Genomic DNA, 19,970 nt, shown 5'->3' with positions numbered 1-19,970 from the left:
AAACTCTTTCACAGTGAATCAAGTAATTCACAGCAGACAACACATGTGCTTTAGGTACAAGGTCGCATTTTGCCTTTTATATTGAGTGCTTGCCAGTATGGTAACACATCACACACGGCTGGGCAACAGAATTCAGTTTCCAGGCAGCCATGGTAAGCCAAAGGGTACGTGGATTTGGCTTCTAACACCTTCAGAACATGTGGGAATGTTTTCAAACTGCAGCGTCCTCCTTTCCCATGGCAAGCAATGCCGGTTGGGTTTGCCATTTAAAAGGAGGGGCTGCGGTTTTCAGGTGGATGTGCAGCACACCCCTCCCCCCACCCCTCCAGGTGACTATTTGGGATGAGCCCTTCACCTCTCCCCTGCCACGTGGTGATGGGATGATCCCTTTTAGCCAAGCACAAACAGGCCAGCATGAACGGGGTCCTTTTACTGTTCCCTTACAAAAATTCCTCTATTTCAACCAGGTGACCATGAATGATATCACTATCCTGAGGCTAACACAGAAAGATAAAGATGGAATGTTGCTTGAATGCAACCAAAATCCACGACCATTCGCTGCCATGCTTTGTGCCACAATGATTCCAGACTACTTGCTACTGCTTGGAGTGGTAAAGTGTCCTACCGTGGAGGATAAAATAAGGCAGCCCTCCCCAGAAACCTTCTGCAAAGGCTTTCAGAGTACCTCCAGGAGAGCTTCATGGAGATGTCCCTGGAGGATTCCCGCTCCATCCCCAGACACATTAACAGACTTTTCCAGTAGCTATACTGACTGTGAATGCATCCCAAGTCTTCAGGGAAAATTAAACACTATTGCCTTTAAACCCTGTACTGTAGTTACAAATGTGCACTCACCAGAGGTGCCTTCTCTGCCTTCAGGGTCGGGGATCCCACCTTGGGAGGGTATTGGCTCCAGGATGAAAAGGTCCTGGCTGCCAGGGAGAATGGATTCACTGCTTGCCTGCTGCACATTCTCCTCCTCCTCCTCCTCTTCCTCATCCACAAAATCCTTCTCCCTGTTGCGTGAGACTCCCCCTTGCAGATGTCCACGGACAGTGGTGGGGTAGTGGTAGGGTCCCGCCCTAGAATACCGTGCAGCTGATCATAGAAGCAGTATGTATGGTGCTCTGACCTGGAGTGACTGTTTGCCTCCTTTGTCTTTTGGTAGGCTTGCCTGAGCTCCTTGACTTTCATGCGGCACTGCTGTGTGTCCCTGTTGTAGCCTTTGTCCATCATGCCCTGTGTGATTTTGGCATATATATATTAGCTTTTTTTCTTTTTGATCAGAGTTCAGCCTGCACAGATTCTTCTCCCCGTACAACAATCAGATCCAGTGTCTCCCGTTTGCTCCATGCTGGAGCTTGTTTGCAATTCTGGGGGGACAGCATGGTCACCTGTTCTGTTAAGCTCGCCATGCTGACCAAACAGGAAATGAAATTCAATTCAGGGCTTTTCCTGTGTACCTGGCTAGTGCATCGGAGGTGAAAGTATTTGTCCAGAGGGGTCACACTGGAGCACTCTGGGATAGCTCCCGGAGGCCAATAATGTTGATTTGCGTCTGCAGTACCCCAAATTTGACCCAGCTAGGTCGATTTTAGCGCTACTCCCCTCCCCAGGAAGGAGTACAGAAGTTGATTTTAAGAGCCCTTTAGGTCTATGGATCAGGGTTGCTTTTGTAGACACATTCATTATAAAATTGACCTAATGTGGCTAAATTCGACCTAACCCTGCAGTGTAGACCAGGGCTTACTATCTTATCAGCCACTTCAGTTTCATGGCATCTGTCTACTCAGGGAGAAGATGACTACAAATAGTCCTTGAGGTAAACTTTGGCATTACTCACTGGAACAAACTTCATAACGTTGATTATCTGGGAGTTATAATCGAATCCCTTAATGTTAGTCTAAGAACAGATGTGACTTACTTGGAAACACAAAATTACAAGTAGAAAGGAAGCTGGTATGAAATGTGATTAACTCTCACATGCCTGTACTTTATATCAGTCAGGAGGAAACTGGGATTGTAGGGAACTGGGATTGTTTAGTCTACAGAAGAGAAGAATGAGGGGAGATTTGATAGCTGCTTTCAACTACCTGAAAGGTGGTTCCAAAGAGGATGGATCTAGACTATTCTCAGTGGTAGCAGATGACAGGACAAGGAGTAAATGTCTCAAGTTGCAATGGGGGGGATTTAGGTTGGATATTAGGAAAAACTTTTTCACTAGGAGGGTGGTGAAACACTGGAATGCGTTGCCTAGGGAGGTGGTGGAATCTCCTTCCTTAGAAGTTTTTAAGGTTAGGCGTGACAAAGCCGTGGCTGGGATGATTTAATTGGGTCCTGCTTTGAGCAGGGGGTTGGACTAGATGACCTCCTGAGGTCCCTTCCAACCCTGATATTCTATGATTCTATGAAATAATGTAAAATGCACAACCTATTTCAATGCTTTAAAGGAGCTTAGAGTGATTCAGTTAGTACCCAATGAGGGGTATGAAAATGGAAGGACAGTGGATGCATGGTGACAATGTAGCAAAACCTTAAGAAAACGTTGGGTTGTTTTCAGCCTTTTTTTTTTAAAATGGGACTCATTTATGTAGTCCCACGGTGGAAGCTGAGGGTTCTGGAAATCTCTGGGCTCCTGGTAGTACCTGAGAGAATGGCATGAGATCCACCAAAGAAAGATGTAAAGCCCACAGGAGAAGTGTGAATTAAATTCGGGGTGAGGGTGGGCGTCTGGTTTCACAAAGAGTTATATGGCCTGGGCTGCAGCTTTGTAGCCAGGTGAAAAAACATCTTGGGGATGAACTGCCTTTTCAGATAACACAGTTTTTGCTTTGGTTTAGAGTTAGAAGCATTCTTTGTCAGTTTTGTAAAGTATTGCATTTTTTAAAAGACTACTATTTAATGTATGCAGGAATATGAAGCATAACTAAATTGTGAGAATGTTATTGAAACATACTAACATACTTTATGTTCTGATATATCAGATGCCCCCCAAGACTCTGCTTCTCAAATATAATAGTCTGTGCCACAAACACAAAGGCACATGGGAAAAGCAAGGCTGAATTGTTTGGTCCTATTTTTAAATGTCTTTCCTTGTCGTTTTAATATTGTTATAAAATAGGCTTTATATATTTATAAAAAAAAATGTGATTAGGACTGTCAAGGGATTAAAAAAATTAATCATGATTAATCACTCTGTTAAACAATAATATAATACCACTTATTTAAATATTTTTGGATGTTTTCTACATTTTCAAATATATTGATTTCATTTACAACACAGAATAAAAGTGTACAGTGCTCACTTTATATTTTTTTTTACATATATTTGCACTGTAAAAAAACAAAAGAAATGGTATTTTTCAATTCACCTAATACAAGTACTGTAGTGCAATCTCTTTATTATGAAAGTTGAACTTACAAATGTAGAATTATGTACAAAAAATCTGCATTTAAAAATAAAACAATGTAAAACTTTAGAGCCTACAACTCCACTCAGTCCTACTTCAACCAATCGCTCAGACAAACAAGTTTGCTTACAATTTTCAGGAGATAATGCTGCCCACTTCTTGTTTACAATGTCGCCTGAAAATGAGAACAGGCTTTCACATGGCACTGCTGTAGCTGGCGTTACAAGACATTTATGTGCCAGATGCGCTAAAGATTCATATGTCCTTTCATCTTCAACCACCATTCCAGAGGACATGCGTCCATGCTGATGATGGGTGCAGAATGGACCAACTCATGTTCATCATCGGAGTCAGCAGCAGAAGGTTGATTTTTTTTTTGGTGGTTCAGGTTCTGTAGTTTCCGCATCTGAGTGTTGCTCTTTTAAGACTTCTGAAAGCATGCTCCACACCTCGTCCCTCTCAGATTTTTGGAAGGCACTTCAGATTCTTAAACCTTGTTTCAAGTGCTGTAGCTATTTTTAGAAATCTCACACTGATACCTTCTTTGCATTTTGTCAAATCTGCTGTGAAACTGTTCTTAAAATGAACAACATGTGCTGGGTCATCTTCCGCGACTGCAGTAACATGATATATATGGCAGAATGCAGGTAAAATAGAGCAGGGGACATACAATTCTCCCCCAAGGAGTTCAGTCACCAATTTAATTAATGCATTATTTTTTTTAACAAGCATCATCAGCATGGAAGTATGTCCTCTGGAATGGTGGCTGAAGCATGAAGACGCATACAAATCTTTAGCGTATCTTAGACGTAAATACCTTGCAATGATGGCTACAAAAGTGCCATGTGAACACCTGTTCTCACTTTCAGGTGACACTATAAATAAGAAGCAGGCAGCAGTATCTGCCATAAATGTAAACAAACTTGTTTGTCTTAGCAATTGGCTGAACAAGCAGTAGGACTGAGTGGACTTGAAGGCACTAAAGTTTTACATTGTTTTGTTTTTGAGTGCAGTTATGTAACAAAAAAAATCTACATTTGTAAGTTATACTTTCATGATAAAGAGATTGCACTACAGTACTTGTATGAGGTGACTTGAAAAATACTATTTATTTTGTTTATCATTTTTACAGTGCAAATATTTGTAATAAAAATAATAATATAAAGTGAGCACTGTACACTTTGTATTCTGTGCTGTAATAGAAATCAATAATCTTGAAAATGTAGAAAAACATCCAAAAATATTTAATAACTTTCAATTGGTGTTCTATTGTATAACAGTGTGATTAATCGCAATTAATTTTTTTAATCACAATTACATTTTTTGAGTAAATCGCGTGAGTTAACTGTGATTAATCGACAGCCCTAAATGTGATTTCTCACATTATGTTTGTAGCCTTCAGATGGGTGATGAAAGGTTTGGAGATGTTCATGTGAACAGTAGTACACACAGTCCTTGTTATTCTTTGTATCCCAACAATCAAAATGTTGGCAGCTTGAGTGAGCTTTTGTAAAAGCAAAATAAAGTGTTCTAGGAAATCTATATTTTAATAAGTGTTGTCATAGTTGGTATGGTGAAATATGTGGCTTTCTCCCCCCTTCCGCCTCCCCCACAAATACTAGCTGTGTATACCAGCTTTGGGAATAGCCCACAACAAATCTATACTTTGTGAGCATAGATGAGAATTTATATTCCTTCAGCAATCTCATTAAAATCAGAGTTCCACAGGTTTCTAAAATTAGTCTGGACAGTCTGAAAAACCAGCCTAACAGCTTTCTTTGACAGGATAACAAGTCTTGTGGATAGGAGAAAGTGGTAGATGTGGTATATCTTCATTTCAGTAAGGCTTTTGATACTGTCTTGCAAAACTTTCTGATAAACAAACTAGGGAAATTCAACCTAGATGGTGTTACTATAAGATGGGTGGATAACTGGTTGGAAAACTGTTCCCAGAGAGTAGTTATCAGTGGTTCACGGTCAAGCTGGAAGGCCAATATCAAGTGGAGTCCTCCCGGGATCAGTTCTGGGCTAAGTTCCCTCTAAACTGTGTGGATGTGCAGCCGCCCAGCAGTCTATCAAGTGCTCTGCAATTCAGGTGCCCCTCCCCTCATGGCAGCGCTGCTCCTGCCCTCTGCCTTGGAGCCCCTGGCCAGCTGCTTCTGGGAGCCTCCTGTTTGCTGTGCAGAGTGGGGGGGATAGAGAGGGGTGCTGATGTCAGGGTGTCCCCCTCCCCTTGCCCCTGTACCCCATCATTGCCAGGTAGATGCGGGGACATGACAAGGCTCCATAGTGGGACAGAGGGAGCTTGCTGGTGGCTGCTGCAAACAAGCAGCAGACTGGTGAGTGCTGATCTACTTAAAAGGGCAACGTACTTAAAGGGGCAACACATGTCTCTTTCTCACACAGTCTCTCTCTCTCACTCACACACACACATACACACAGTGTGTCTTTTTCTCTCTCTCTCCGTCTCTCTCTCTCTCTCACACACACACAGTGTGTCTCTTTCTCTCTGTCTCTCTCACACACACACACTGTCTCTCTCTCTCTCTCACACACACACACACACACACACACACACTCTGACTTTCACACTCGCCTCCCAACACATACTTGGGACATTGTTGTTTTTTGTTTCTTTTAGATACTTCTATCAAGGTGTGTTATTTTAGTTGTTTGACAGGTCTATAAATTTTATAATTTTTATTTCTCTCTTACGTTTAAATTTAATTCTTTGAATAGTGAGTTCTAAAATGCCTAACCTGTTCTGGTTGGAGTAATTATCCCTATGGTAACTTTTAAAAAATATATATTATATCTAGGTTTTTTGGTGTCTAATGGTGGTGCACATCCACACATTACCTTGATATGGTGCATGTAACAAAATTCATTCCACACATGGATGGAAAAAAATAGAGGGAACATTGGTTCTGAATCTGTTTCTGTGCAATATCTTCATCAGTGATTTAGATAATGACATAGAGAGTACACTTATATAGTTTGCAAACAATACCAAGTTGGGAGAGGTTGCAAGTGCTTTGAAGAACAGGATTAAAATTCACAATGATCTGGACAAACTGAAGAAATGGTCTGAAGTGAATAGGATGAAATTCAATAAAGACAAATGCAAAGTACTACACTTAGGAAGGAACAATCAGTTGCACACACACAAAATGGGACATGACTGCCTAGGAAAGAGTACCACAGAAACGGATCTGGGGGTCATAGTGGATCACAAGCTAAATATGATTCAAGCATTATCTCCATCACTGGGGATTTTTAAGAGCAGGTTAGACAAACACCTGTCAGGGATGTTCTAGATAATGCTTAGTCCTGCCTTGGGGACTGGATTAGAAGACCTATCGAGTCTATTCCAATCCTATGATTCTATGGAAATGCAGAATTGTGACTGAAAATTTCTCTGTATATTATCCATACATTCAAAAGAATTTTCATGATTTTAATAACAAAAACATAATAGTGCCAATCATATTAACAACTTAGGAAACTGACCTTTCAGAATCTTTTCATTGGGAAAATAATATACAATGTTGACATAACGCTCCCCAGTTACAAAGCTCTTATGGGAAGCATAAAGGCATAGAGCAAAAGTAAAGCGTAGGAGTTGTATAACTCATCTCCAAGGAATTCTCCCTGGTGCTCTCCTTGCATTTTCTTTGCCAAATCATATGTAATAGTTACAATTAAATAACTGAAAAGGTTACTCTAAATTATAGCTTTTAAGAGCATAAGAATGGACATACTGGGTCAGACCAATGGTCCATCTAGACCAATGGTTCAACAATGGCCAGTACCAGATGCTTCATAGGGAATGAACAGAACACAGCAATTATCAAGTGATGCATCCCCTGTCGTCCAATCCCAGCTTCTGGCAGTCAGAGCATATATAATGCTCAGATTACTGAGTGACTATAGAAAATATTTTGCAAATACAATGATTCTGCGCTCTGTTACACCAGTGTCATAGCACTGATTTTTGTGGCACTACACAGACCTTAAACTAATAACAGGGTAGGGAATCAGGCCCACTATGTAACTATTACATTGTTTAAATAGTGATGGACTAAACAACTCTTTAAAGTTATGCACAGGCCAAAGTGTTTTGCTGAATTGGCAAGTGGCGGAGTATATACTTTACACTGGATCTAAATGGTTAACTGGAATTTGAGAGCGCAATTAAAGCATGTGATTGTACCTGGAGGGTGACCAGGATCAACTAAAGTTGGAGCTCAGCTGAAGGAGGAGATCATAAATTAAAGAAGTCCAGGTGGGAAGGTGGCTTTGGCAAGAGAGAAGAATTCTGCAGTCACTCTGGTTGCTAGAGTGTAGAGAGAAGGTCTAGAGAGAGGCAAATGTACAGTAAGTCCAGGGAGAGGCTGTAGGAAAGGTTCTGAAGGAAGACCAAGGTAAGAAGAAGTCCCAGGATGCGCTGAGGATGTATGGGAGCAGACCTTATCTACTTGTCATCGGACCCCCCTGGCCCTCCACCAGACTGGAACCCCAAGGAGAGGGAGTGCCTGGACACTGGAAAAGGTGATGCAGAAGCACCCTCCTACATGGAGGAGGACTGTTGAATTGGAGTAAGGGTTCCAGGGAAAAAGCTGTGGAAGGTGAGCCATTTTACAAGAGTGGGAGGACAATCCAAGAGAGCCCAGAAAGGATTGAGACTAGGTAGAGATAAAGAGTTACATTTGGATTTTAGTTTACTGGACTCTCTGCCACCCTGGAAGGGATGGGACTAAACATGACCTGTCTGGAAGTCCAAGTGACGAGGAGAGGCAGAGCAGAGCAGCTGTTGGCAGGGGATGCTACAGAAGGAGAACCTGCTACACCACACCCAGCCATGAGGGTCATGTCAGCAGTGAGACCATTCTTCTATAGGGGGACTTGAAGATTGACCTCAGTGGGCTTTGGATCAGGGCCTTATTCCTGTGCAAAGTGACTACAGAACTCTGCCAGATCAAAATAGTACCATTTTGCACTGAGTTTGAACAGATGTACATCTACATACAGTGCAAAATCAGAAAAATAAATAAATAAATAAATCAAATCCTTTATTTTCCTTTAAATGAAAGTTAGATTCTGCAGTCATATTCTGTCACAAGGAATGGATTACTTCTACTTCTGGTCAGGCCACCCCTCCATATAATATATTCTTGTTATTTTCTTGCTACCATTAAGGACAACCTCTTCCCCAAAAGATTCCCAGATAATTTAATATTCCTAATGAGGCTATCTGATTTGAAAATTTGTAACATCATATCCATTTCTAGGGTAACAATGGCGATTACAATTTAAGTTATATAATAATATAATAAGCAGGAAGAAGATATGAGATCTAAATAAACTTCTATTTAGTGTCATTTCTTCCTGTTTTATGCATATTGTATGTATTTTTATTCTCTCATATTTACTTGGAGATTTCCATCTTTCACTTTAAAATTTCCCATGAGACGTCACTAGTTCTGTAAGGGCAACACTAAAAAGAGCAATTGAGGAAGCCAGAGTACAGAATAAGTCATTTTGGCATCTGATGATTTAGCAAACCATTATGGGGGAAAATACTTAAACAGAAATGGAAAAAGAAATCATTCTTGTTATATCTCATTTACTTGTTTCTTTTTTTAAAGATAACTTTTTCTCTAGGAAAGTAGAAGAGTTTCTGTGCAAGGAAGTCAAATGATTAAAGGACCCTAATGAGGAAAAGAATCAATGGCCCAGAAGAACTGGAATTAGAATTAAGATTTAATTGATTTTGAAAAATCAGATTCAAAGGGAATATTAAAGGTATTTCCTTTAGAATTATTAAGCCCTTAATAAAGAAATGAGTGGGTTTGCTTCTAAAGTAGATTCTTAGTATTAGATAGGTTTCATATTTGAAGAGGTAGATTTTTCACACAGAATTTTCTGAAACAATCATTAAGGTTTTTCTTACTGCTCTGAGTAGCAACCTCGTAGCAAAACATCACACCTCTTTTTGGGACAAAAGTGAGCATGCTCTTGCTCTTCATCAATACTGCTTTTTTCTCCAATGAGCGTTTTTATTTAATATTAGCAATAAAACAGAAAATGCTTTGGAAGTGTAGGATCTTTGTTGCTTTTATTCCATGACCTGCCTCTGCTTTGGGATTTGGATAATTAGGCTCAGGTTCTGTAATTGGATTTGGCTCCCTTGTACCTCTAAAGAAGTAGAAAGGAGAAAATGGCCATCAGGGTCAGAAAAAAACTTTTCCTTTCACAAGGGAACTGGCTCCAATCCCTGTAGGGATTCGGCGTGGTAGAATTCAGCTCTGCTATGCATATGCTCCACGGATGTAGACCACAGTCCCTTTTGGACCCTGTGGCAGTGGTGCAACTTAGACCTGCCAGGAAGAAGCATTAGCTCTCAATGGGGCTAGGGCTGGCCCTGAGAATCAGGAAGGCAATTCTGTCTCCCTAATCCCCTCCTTCCCCTTTCCTGCACCCAGCTGAGATCGGACACAGGAGAAAATCAAGCCCTCATACACTACATTGGGAAAAGCCTGTCTGCAGTGAGCAAGAAGCTATTCTTTGATCCAGCCTTAGTTTTTCTTAGTGAGGCCGGGTATATAGTTGTTTAGCAATGCAACCAAGGACTGTAAACCATTAGTCTGGTCAGGAAATTAAACATCCTCTTTCAGGCCTTCATTGTTCTGAGAGAAATTTAGATGAGCAGATGTTTATATAGCTGTTTGATATTTCAATAAAAAATACAAATTTTTACATACATGCCAAAAATAACAGGTGCTGTGTAAATGGGCTCAAAGAAAGTATTATTGAATTTCATAGATTTATTATTTAAAAACCAAGAGTGTATGGTAGGATAAACTGCAGACATAATAAAGTACCTGGAAGCTTGATAAGGATATACTCAAAATTGAGAGAGAAAACTATTTAGATAAGGCCATATTCTATGAGACTAGAATGTGATTTTTTGGCTGCTATTCAAAGGTATTCTACAATTATGCATAATTCCTCCTGCACAACTGGCCTTTTGGCTGAATGATCAGATCAAATAAAAGGTAAGCTTTGCTAATACAATCTCTCTCTCTGCAGATTGTTTATACTCTGTTCAGTATAAATGTTGTCCATAGGGGAGAATTACAGAAACTTAAAGTAGTATTGTATTTAGGACTTCAGCCTATTGCAACCGGTTTTAAGAAAACTGGACAGAGGGGAGGGATAGCTCAGTGGTTTGAGCATTGGCCTGCTAAACCCAGGGTTGTGAGCTCAATCCTTGAGGGCGCCATTTAGGGATCTGGCACAAAAATTGGGGATTGGTCCTGCTTTGAGCAGGGGGCTGGACAAGATGATCTCCTGAGGTCCCTTCCAACCCTGATATTCTATGACCCAGGGCAGAGTCAAAGTAATTGTTACTCAGGGGAACTGCAGTCTTAAGGTAATGGATAACCTGGCCCAGCTGCTTGAGCCCTACCCAAGCTAATTCTTTGACAACACTGCATTCCACTCCTCCATCCCTAGGTTTCTATGGCTGAGATTTTCAAAGATGCCTAAGGGTTAGGATGCCCACTTTCTATTAATTTCTAAATGACACTGAAAGCCAAAGCCCTTGCACAACTTTGAAAATCTCAGCCTAAGATTCATATTAAGTACATCTCTGATAGGTTCCATAGTGTTCTTACGGATAGTGATCTGCCTAATGGTGCCTGGAATAAAGGCCAGTAGTAAAAATGCACTACTGTCCAGCCAACCACAACAGCATGAGCAAAGGATTTAGATGTTTCTGTACAATGATGAGGAACAAATATTCAATAGTGTGCTTTTTAATCTAGCAGGCAAATATATAAGAAGTCCCAATAGCTGGAAGTTGACACCAGACAAATTCAGACTGGAAATAAGGTGTGTGTAAACGTTTAACTGTGAGTGTAATTAATTATTTGAATAATATACCCAGGGTTGAGGTGGATTACCCATCACTGGAAATTTTTAAATCAAGATTGGATGTTTTTCTAAAAGATATGATGTAGTTCAAACAGGAATTAATTCAGGAAGTTCTATGGATTTTGTTATTCAGTAAATCAGATTGGATGATCACAACAGTCCCGTCTGGCCTAAATCTATGTACATCACAGTCCATGTATACGACTCAGTGTAGCTGTCTCCCATCTTCAGTGCAATCCAAGATGTTTCTGACAGTTCTTTATTGCACGTACAGGTTAGCACCATAAATCTCTTTTCTTAACACATCTGTCATGTAGTGTTGCTTCACATATGCTGCACATACAGGCATGGAAAGCAATAGTAGTTTATGTTCAGTGCTCCAGCTAACCAGCAGCCAGATGCTTTGAGGGATCTTTCCCATGGGTAATTCAGAGAATAATATGCTGTCATTAGAAGAAACAATCTTCTTCCAACACAGGTGCATTATTTGAACCAAAGCACCTTCCCTGAGTTGTAACTAGATTCTGCCCCCCCTCTTCACAGCAGGAAAGAGTCTGGGCTGGAAATAGCACACTACAGATGGTGTCATATCACTCATTGCCACCATACAGCATGTCTAGCTTCTGGTCTTCAGTTCTTATCTCTGCAATGGCTCAATACAACTGGCCTTTAAGCAGGTCTGTTAAAGCAAAGTATCTGGGCTTCTGTCTGAGTAGACAATTCATCATTATAAGCTTTTTGTATGGTGCAATGTTAATCATATGGACACTACCTCAAATGTTCTCCCATGGACTTTGTTACAGTTTTATAATTCTTAATTTGCAACATCATCTTGGAGCACCTACTCTATTTGCATTAAAGGTTACATCTTAGATTTGATTGCTTAGGGGCATATGCTGATAAATTGATTGCTTAAACACCTCATTCCCACTTGCCAACATCTTTCCTTTGATTATATTGTGCCAAATCCTTGAATCTTACAACCAACACTCAAAGTCTAAAACCTTACAAGGGACTCTGCTGATTTAAATTTGATTTCTTTATTCTCCAGCAGTGTGGGTGATGTCATGCAGAATTGTAGTAAGACTAGTGCCATATAGTTAAACTATCCCTAATTGGTCTGTCACATATCTGCACACAGGTGTCATCTTGGCACAACTTTGAGTTGACCACAGAAAGAATGAGCTGAAACTGTGGAGTGAACTTCTGGGCTTGATGTAAGGATAGACTATAATTACAAGGAACAGACACACTTATTTTGTCTAAACTCAAACCCATTCAAAATTTGGTGTTCAGAAGTTCAATTCAAATTCAGAACTGGTTGGGTTTATATTCTGCTTAGACTGTGGATGAAAGCAAAAAGCAGGGCAAAGAGAAGACCTAATGAAAAGCTCAGGTGAAAATGAGGCAGGGAGAAACAAGAGAAGGCAGACATGACCAAAAATAAATAAATAAATGAAATCAGAGATGCAGAGAGAAACTTTAATGAAAAATATAGTATGCAGTAGGTCACACACTTTGCCAGCCTGGTGTTTGTAGGGTTCTTATTCCAAGTACATACGATGGCAACAGTATCACATTTATATATAAATTGTATGTACTGTGCTATTACGATTGCTATAGCTGTTGTTCATTTTGAATTATCCTAGTCATGCTTGGGATTCAACAAAGTACATAAGCATGTTCCTCACTTAAAGCATGTGATTAGGTTCACTGACTTCAAGGCATCTTAACTATGTTGCTGAGTCTGGATGGTTAGTGCCTTTCCTAGCCTTTATTGCATATAATTTAAAAAAAACACCTTTGATCAGGCCCTTAAGAGTTTTGCAGAAACTTACGTGCTTTACTCCTCCCTGAAAACATATGTTCCTACTAGCAGATACATTTTTACCATAAATATTCAAAATAAAATATGAATCTTGTTTGCTTTCTGCAAACATCTGAGCAGCTCACCTTTCACTAACAACAAACCGAACGTGTGATGTTCAGATATGTATCAAAGTGAATATTGAACTGTATACTCATTAGTAATATTCAAACTTTGCACACTGTTGGTTAGTTATTGAAGTCATCCAATCAGGAAGCAGAAACAATACTTGATGTATGTAGCTAAACAACAGAACATAGATTTTTGAGTATGAATATTCACAATAATGTGAAGGGGGGAATATTTGTGAATAATTAAAGATTTTCAAATTATTCACCATGATTTATTAATTCATCTGTAAGACATGCAAGTTTCCAACTATAATCATGCAGTTCCTTTTCTGACTTAATTGAGGCTTGCAGAAATGCCTCTTAATTACTGTATTTTCTCACTCTATTGATACATTTTTCAATTTCAGATTGAAGTATGTTCATGATTTCAGAGGCCCATAGCAAATTTTATAGTTTTTTTCAAGCTATTATAACAAATATCTGTGCATAAATTTGTATCTAAAATGTTCTTTATTAACCCTTCACTTTAACTCTTGGGAAGCACTCAGCTACTGCAATGATGGGAGCCATATGTGGATGAAGGTGGGCAGGGATGAGCAGATAGGTACATTGTTAGATTCTGATGGTTACTATACATAACATTATTAGAATGGTTTGATATCCTACCCTACTATTATGGCTTTGATCCCGAACTTTGCATTTCAATGACCTCGACATTGGAGAAGGCCATTACATTAATGTATTTTCAGTACAGTCCATGAACCACTATTCAACCAGTCAAATTTCTCAGATAAAATATTCATTCTTAACGAGATGCATGTGAAGAAATCACACCATGCTTTGTACAACAGTCACAGTACCTCCATACTGGGAGATTTCTTTAAAATATTTTCTTGATGTCCAATGGACTGATTTGATTTAGTATGCACTAAGGCCTGGTCTACACTTAAAAGTTAGGTTGACATAGCTAGAGCACTCAGGCATGTGAAAAATTTGTATCTCTGAGCACTGTAGCTATGCCTCCCTGCAGCCTGGACTTAGGCACTGAATTCCCTGAAATGGATAGCACTTAGGACAAACCCTATGCCTTGAGGAAAGGAGTACTTGTGGCACCTTAGAGACTAATAAATTTATTTGAGCATAAGCTTTCGTGAGCTACAGCTCACTTCATCAGATGCATGCAGTAGAAAATTCAGTAGGGGGATTTTATATACACAGAGAACATGAAACAATGGGTGTTACCATACACACTGTAACGAGAGTGATCAGGTAAAGTGAGATATTACCAGCAAGAGAGAAAAAAAACATTTTGCAGTGATAATCAAATTGGGCCATTTCCAGCAGTTGACAAGAACTTCTGAGGAACAGTGGGGCGGGGGGAAATAAACATGGGGAAATAGTTTTACTTTGTGTAATGACACACACACTCCCAGTCTTTATTCAAGCCTAAGTTAATGGTGTCAAGTTTGTAAATTAATTCCAATTCAGCAGTCTCTTATTGGAGTCTGGTTTTGAACTTTTTTTGTTGAAGAATTGCAACTTTTAGGTCTGTAATTGAGTGACCAGATAGATTGAAGTGTTCTCCAACTGGTTTTGGAATGTTATAATTCTTGATGTCTGATTTGTGTCCATTTATTCTTTTATGTAGAGACTGTCCAGTTTGGCCAATGTACATGGCAGAGGGGCATTGCTGGCACAGGATGGCATATATCACATTGGTAGATGTGCAGGTGAACGAGCCTCTGATAGTGTGGCTGATGTGCTTAGGCCCCATGATGGTGTCCCCTGAATAGATGTGTGGACAAAGTTGGCAACAGGCTTTGTTGCAAGGATAGGTTCCTGGGTTAGTGTTTTTGTTGTGTGGTGTGTGGTTGCTGGTGAGTATTTCCTTCAGGTTGGGAAGCTGTCTGTAAGCAAGGACTGGCCTGTCTCCCAAGATCTGTGAGAGTGATGGGTCGTCCTTAAGGATAGGTTGTAGATCCTTGATGATGCATTGGAGAGGTTTTAGTTGGGGGCTGAAGATGATGGCTAGTGGCATAATTTTATTCTGTTATTTTCTTTGTTGGGCCTGTCCTGTAGTAGGTGACTTCTGGGTACTCTTCTGGCTCTGTCAATCTGTTTGTTCACTTCAGCAGGTGGGTATTGTAGTTGTAAGAATGCTTGATAGAGATCTTATAGGTGTTTGTCTCTGTCTGAGGGGTTGGAGCAAATGTGGTTGTATCATAGAGCTTGGCTGTAGACAATGGATCGTGTGGTGTGGTCTGAATGAAAACTGGAGGCATGTAGGTAAGTACAGTGGTCAGTAGGTTTCCGGTAGAGGGTGGTGTTTATGTGACGATCACATATTAGCACTGTAGTGTCCAGGAATTGGATCTCTTGTGTGGACTGGTCCAGGCTGAGGTTGATGGTGGGATGGAAATTGTTGAAATCATGGTGGAATTCCTCAAGGGCTTCTTTTCCATGGGTCCAGATGATGAAGATGTCATCAATGTAGTGCGAGTAGAGTAGGGGCATTAGGGGATGAGAGCTGAGAAAGCGTTGTTCTAAGTCAGCCATAAAAATGTTGGCATACTGTGGGGCCGTGCGGGTACCCATAGCAGTGCCGCTGATTTGAAGGTATACATTGTCCCCAAATTTGAAATAGTTATGGGTGAGGACAAAGTCACAAAGTTCAGCCACCAGGTTTGCTGTGACATTATCGGGGATAGTGTTCCTGACGGCTTGTAGTCCATCTTTGTGTGGAATGTTGGTGTAGAGGGCTTCTACATCCATAGTGGCCAGGATGGTGTTTTCAGGAAGATCACCGATGGATTGTAGTGGTGTCTCGAAGATAGCTGGAAGTGCTGCTAGCGTAGGGCCTGTGGAGGGAGTCTACATAGCCAGACAATCCTGCTGTCAGGGTGCCAATGCCTGAGATGATGGGGCGTCCAGGATTTCCATGTTTATGGATCTTGGGTAGCAGATAGAATACCCCTGGTCGGGTGTCTAGGCGTGTGTCTGTGCGGATTTGTTCTTGTGCTTTTTCAGGGAGTTTCTTGAGCAGATGGTATAGTTTCTTTTGGTAACCCTCAGTGGGATCAGAGGGTAATGGCTTGTAGAATGTGGTGTTGGAGAGCTGCCGAGCAGCCTCTTGTTCATATTCCGACCTATATTCATATACCCTATGCCTTGGTATCTCTCATTAACCACCTTGAGTGGGGAGCCAACTAGCATGATTTGTCTTTTGAATCCCATTCATTGTATAGGGAGCCTAGGCACCGAACTAAGGCTTTGTGAATCCCAGTGATATTCTAGGAATCTAAAAATTAGATGTGACTTCACTGAGCATCCTCAGGCCTACTTTTCTTTGTGAATCTAGCCTGGCGTGTATAAGCAAAGTATTGTTCGGTGTGAATCTTTAGGTATTTACCAAATGTAACGTTTTCAAAAGCAACCTAAATATTTAAGAACCGAAGATCTTGTCCACATGGAGACTTGGTATGTGGCAGGCTAGTGTGCTGTAGACTTACATTCCAGCTTTCTGTTTCTTGAGTCTCCATATAGACAAGTGTTAAATCCCCTTTTCAAGAGAGAAATTATTATTTTGGAGCCTAATGCACCTTGGCTTTCCATGAGACTTTGCCTATGTCTCCTTTCAAATTGAGATTTATTCTCAGTCATTTTTGCAAAAAAATTATTTCAAATCTAAGACTAACAAGCTATTACTAAAGGTGTAGCAAATTCCCATACGAAAGAGTCTTAGCTAGTGCCCACATTAAAAATACAGGGCTATGAACCATTTGTATATACAGGAGCTGAATTACTTGAGTTTTGCTGAAACAGTGAAAGTCCAGTAGCTGTTATATTATGTATAAGTGTTACAACATTTTATGGGACATGTCAGTTTCCTTCCTTAGGGCATAAGGAAGAGGGAGATCTGTTAAACATAAACTAGAGTCCACAGGATTACTGGAAAATATATTTTGAATAATTACCAGATTGAATCCTGCAGCTGCTATAGGAGAATAATTGAATAATGAAAGGGAAAAAATATCTTTACAAATATTTTTTACATTGATAGGAACATTTGTACATTTATTTGATGGATATTATCTCATCATCTCATAGAACTGGTTGAATGACAAAAATTTTTCTGCATAATTTATTGGATGGCAGATGATGAAAAAAATCCAATACATTATTCCTGGTAATTTTTCTACCAGCTCCCTGATTGTGTTGTGTAAAGGGTATTTCAGCTTGGGCTCAACTCAGTTTGAACGTTTTATGACACAATAGTATCTGGTTTAGCAGTGGATCAGAGTGGATACTTAAGTCAAAGCGTAATGGTGGCTATGTTCTGATTACTGATTATAGTACTATGTTACTGCTACTTGACCTTTCAACAACATTTAACACAGGCAATCACACAATCCCATTGTATCTCTTTGGGACTTCCAATATGCAGGCCTACCCAGATTTCTTCTATTTGCATCCCACTCTGCCTTAACACTTCAAATCGAGTTTGCCAACTTTGGCTCTTATACCTCCATTTTAGGAACCATTCTACTCAACCCCTAAATGTTCCCTCCAGATTCAGGAAACTCATAGACGGCTGTGCAGATGTTGCAACTCTGATCCTGAAATCTTCATCAACACATGGAGGCTGTAAACGTTTGTGATAATATGAAATCTTTTATAATAGCATATTTCCAGCTTTGCCTTGAACTATTTTTAAATAAATTGAAAGGACTCCCATCTCAGCTGTAAAATGGGCATTATAAAACTAGGGGTCCTGGAAAATCATAAAGGATACCTGCATACTTCAATTTATATTAAGTAAAACAGAGAAAAAGATCATAGAACAATGACTTATTCTTAGAGAGTGAAACTTGGCCTGGGCAGAAAGCCAGCACAAGGGCCTGTGCACCACTTAATTCATGCCATTCTTGAGCTTGTAAGTAGGACGTAAGTGATGCTTTGGCATTGTGCTGGAGCTGTGCATAGGAGTGAATTTTACTGCAACAAAAAGTTCTCGTGCTCACTTGGGTATGATTTGGGGCAGTGGACAGGTGTCTCTTTACCTGGCATGAAAACAACATAGGGAGTCCTTCTGTTACTGTTTATGTGCCCAGTCCCATTCTCATTGAATTCAATAGCAAAACAACTCCCTTTGACAAGAAAAGGATTTGTTCCCAGGCAAATTTTGCTGCAGTTTATGGGTGACTTTATAATGTTAATTCTGGAATATGTTTTACCAAAAACTAGTGGTTGGAATAGCAGAGGAATATTACTGGCCAATAGCTGATGGCACTCAAGAAACTTGAACAACCTAAATCTGAGCAGGGATAAATATAAATATTCAGAAAGGGTTGCCGCATAATTTTTTCTTCTAAAAGCAGAGTTCAAATGCTTTGGTTCTCTCACTAGAGACTGAGAGGGTTAGGAAAGTGTTTGGAATGTAGGCATCCTTGTTAATTTAAAACAGACATTTTGAATTTTACCCTTTTGTAAAAAAAAATTGTTATGGGTTATTAGTTCTTCCTTGCTTATACCACTCCAGATACAGAGAAGGGATTAGGCTAAGATCTTCATTTAAAGCTATATAGGCACCTACCTCCCACTGAAATCAATGGGAGTTGGGTGTCTAAATACATCTGAGAATCTGAGCTTTAGCCCTATCATTTGGAGAAAGAGTAATTGAGAGATTGTACATTTCTGTATTTATTATGTCAAGGAGTAAGAATACCATACTAGTTTAAAGAGTGCAGAAGAGATAATGGAAGGCAGAATGAATAGTTAAAGTGCCTAGTGACTTTGAATTTTAGAATAAATTCTCTATTTCCAAAATGGTCAAGACTAACTTAAGTAATGCACTCACAAGAATTCTCTTAAACAATGATGAAAGCCAAATAATTACATGTTTTTCTTTGGTGTCTTTATTAGAAAAACAAGCTATCTGATGGAAAATAAAACAAAGGCAGAAAGACATCTGAAATTAATACGATCCGATAATGTGTTAAATGAAGAAAGTTTAATTGATTAGGGGTGATGATGGTAGGGTTCAGTGAAGTAGGGTTAGGGATGCAAAGGGTAGTGCTCTCTGGATTACAGTTTGTACTGGGGCAGTTGGGTGCTCTGAGCTATGGTTCAGGTCACAAAATATATGCGCCTCCCCGCCCCCAAGATGGGGTAAGGGCTGGGGCTGGAGATATAAACGATAAGGTTCCCTGCCCTAACCCTAGCTCAAGAAGATTACTAGCAACAATTGTAATAGAAAAATAAAAAAAGGAAAACATAGACATTGAGCACTTCATTCTTAGGTTCAGTCTCTAGCCCAGCTTGAGCTGCCAGACAGACTGAAAACTGACAAATCTGTTGAACTCTGCACCTCATAAAAGGCCCAGACCTTAAAGATGCATTAAATACAAACAGTAGCCACAGTTCTTAAAGCGCCATACTCAACATCCAATATCTCCGATCAGCTGTACAGAGGTGTTACACTTGGTAAAAGATACCAAATAAAGCAATCTCTCTTAGCATCCTCCTTCTTGATTGTTGTTGCAAATCTGACATGGATAGTTGTAACTATTTACAAAATGGCCAGAAGAGAAGGTGATGGTGAGGTGGCTCTACTGTCACTCTTCCCTTTCTCTCCCCCCCCATGCCTTTTAACTTAATGGGTGGGGTACTCACCTGAGATCAGAG

The sequence above is a fragment of the Caretta caretta genome, chromosome 6 (assembly GCF_965140235.1).
Source record: "Caretta caretta isolate rCarCar2 chromosome 6, rCarCar1.hap1, whole genome shotgun sequence".
Classification (NCBI taxonomy): Eukaryota; Metazoa; Chordata; order Testudines; family Cheloniidae; genus Caretta; species Caretta caretta.
This window is presented reverse-complemented; position numbering follows the sequence as displayed.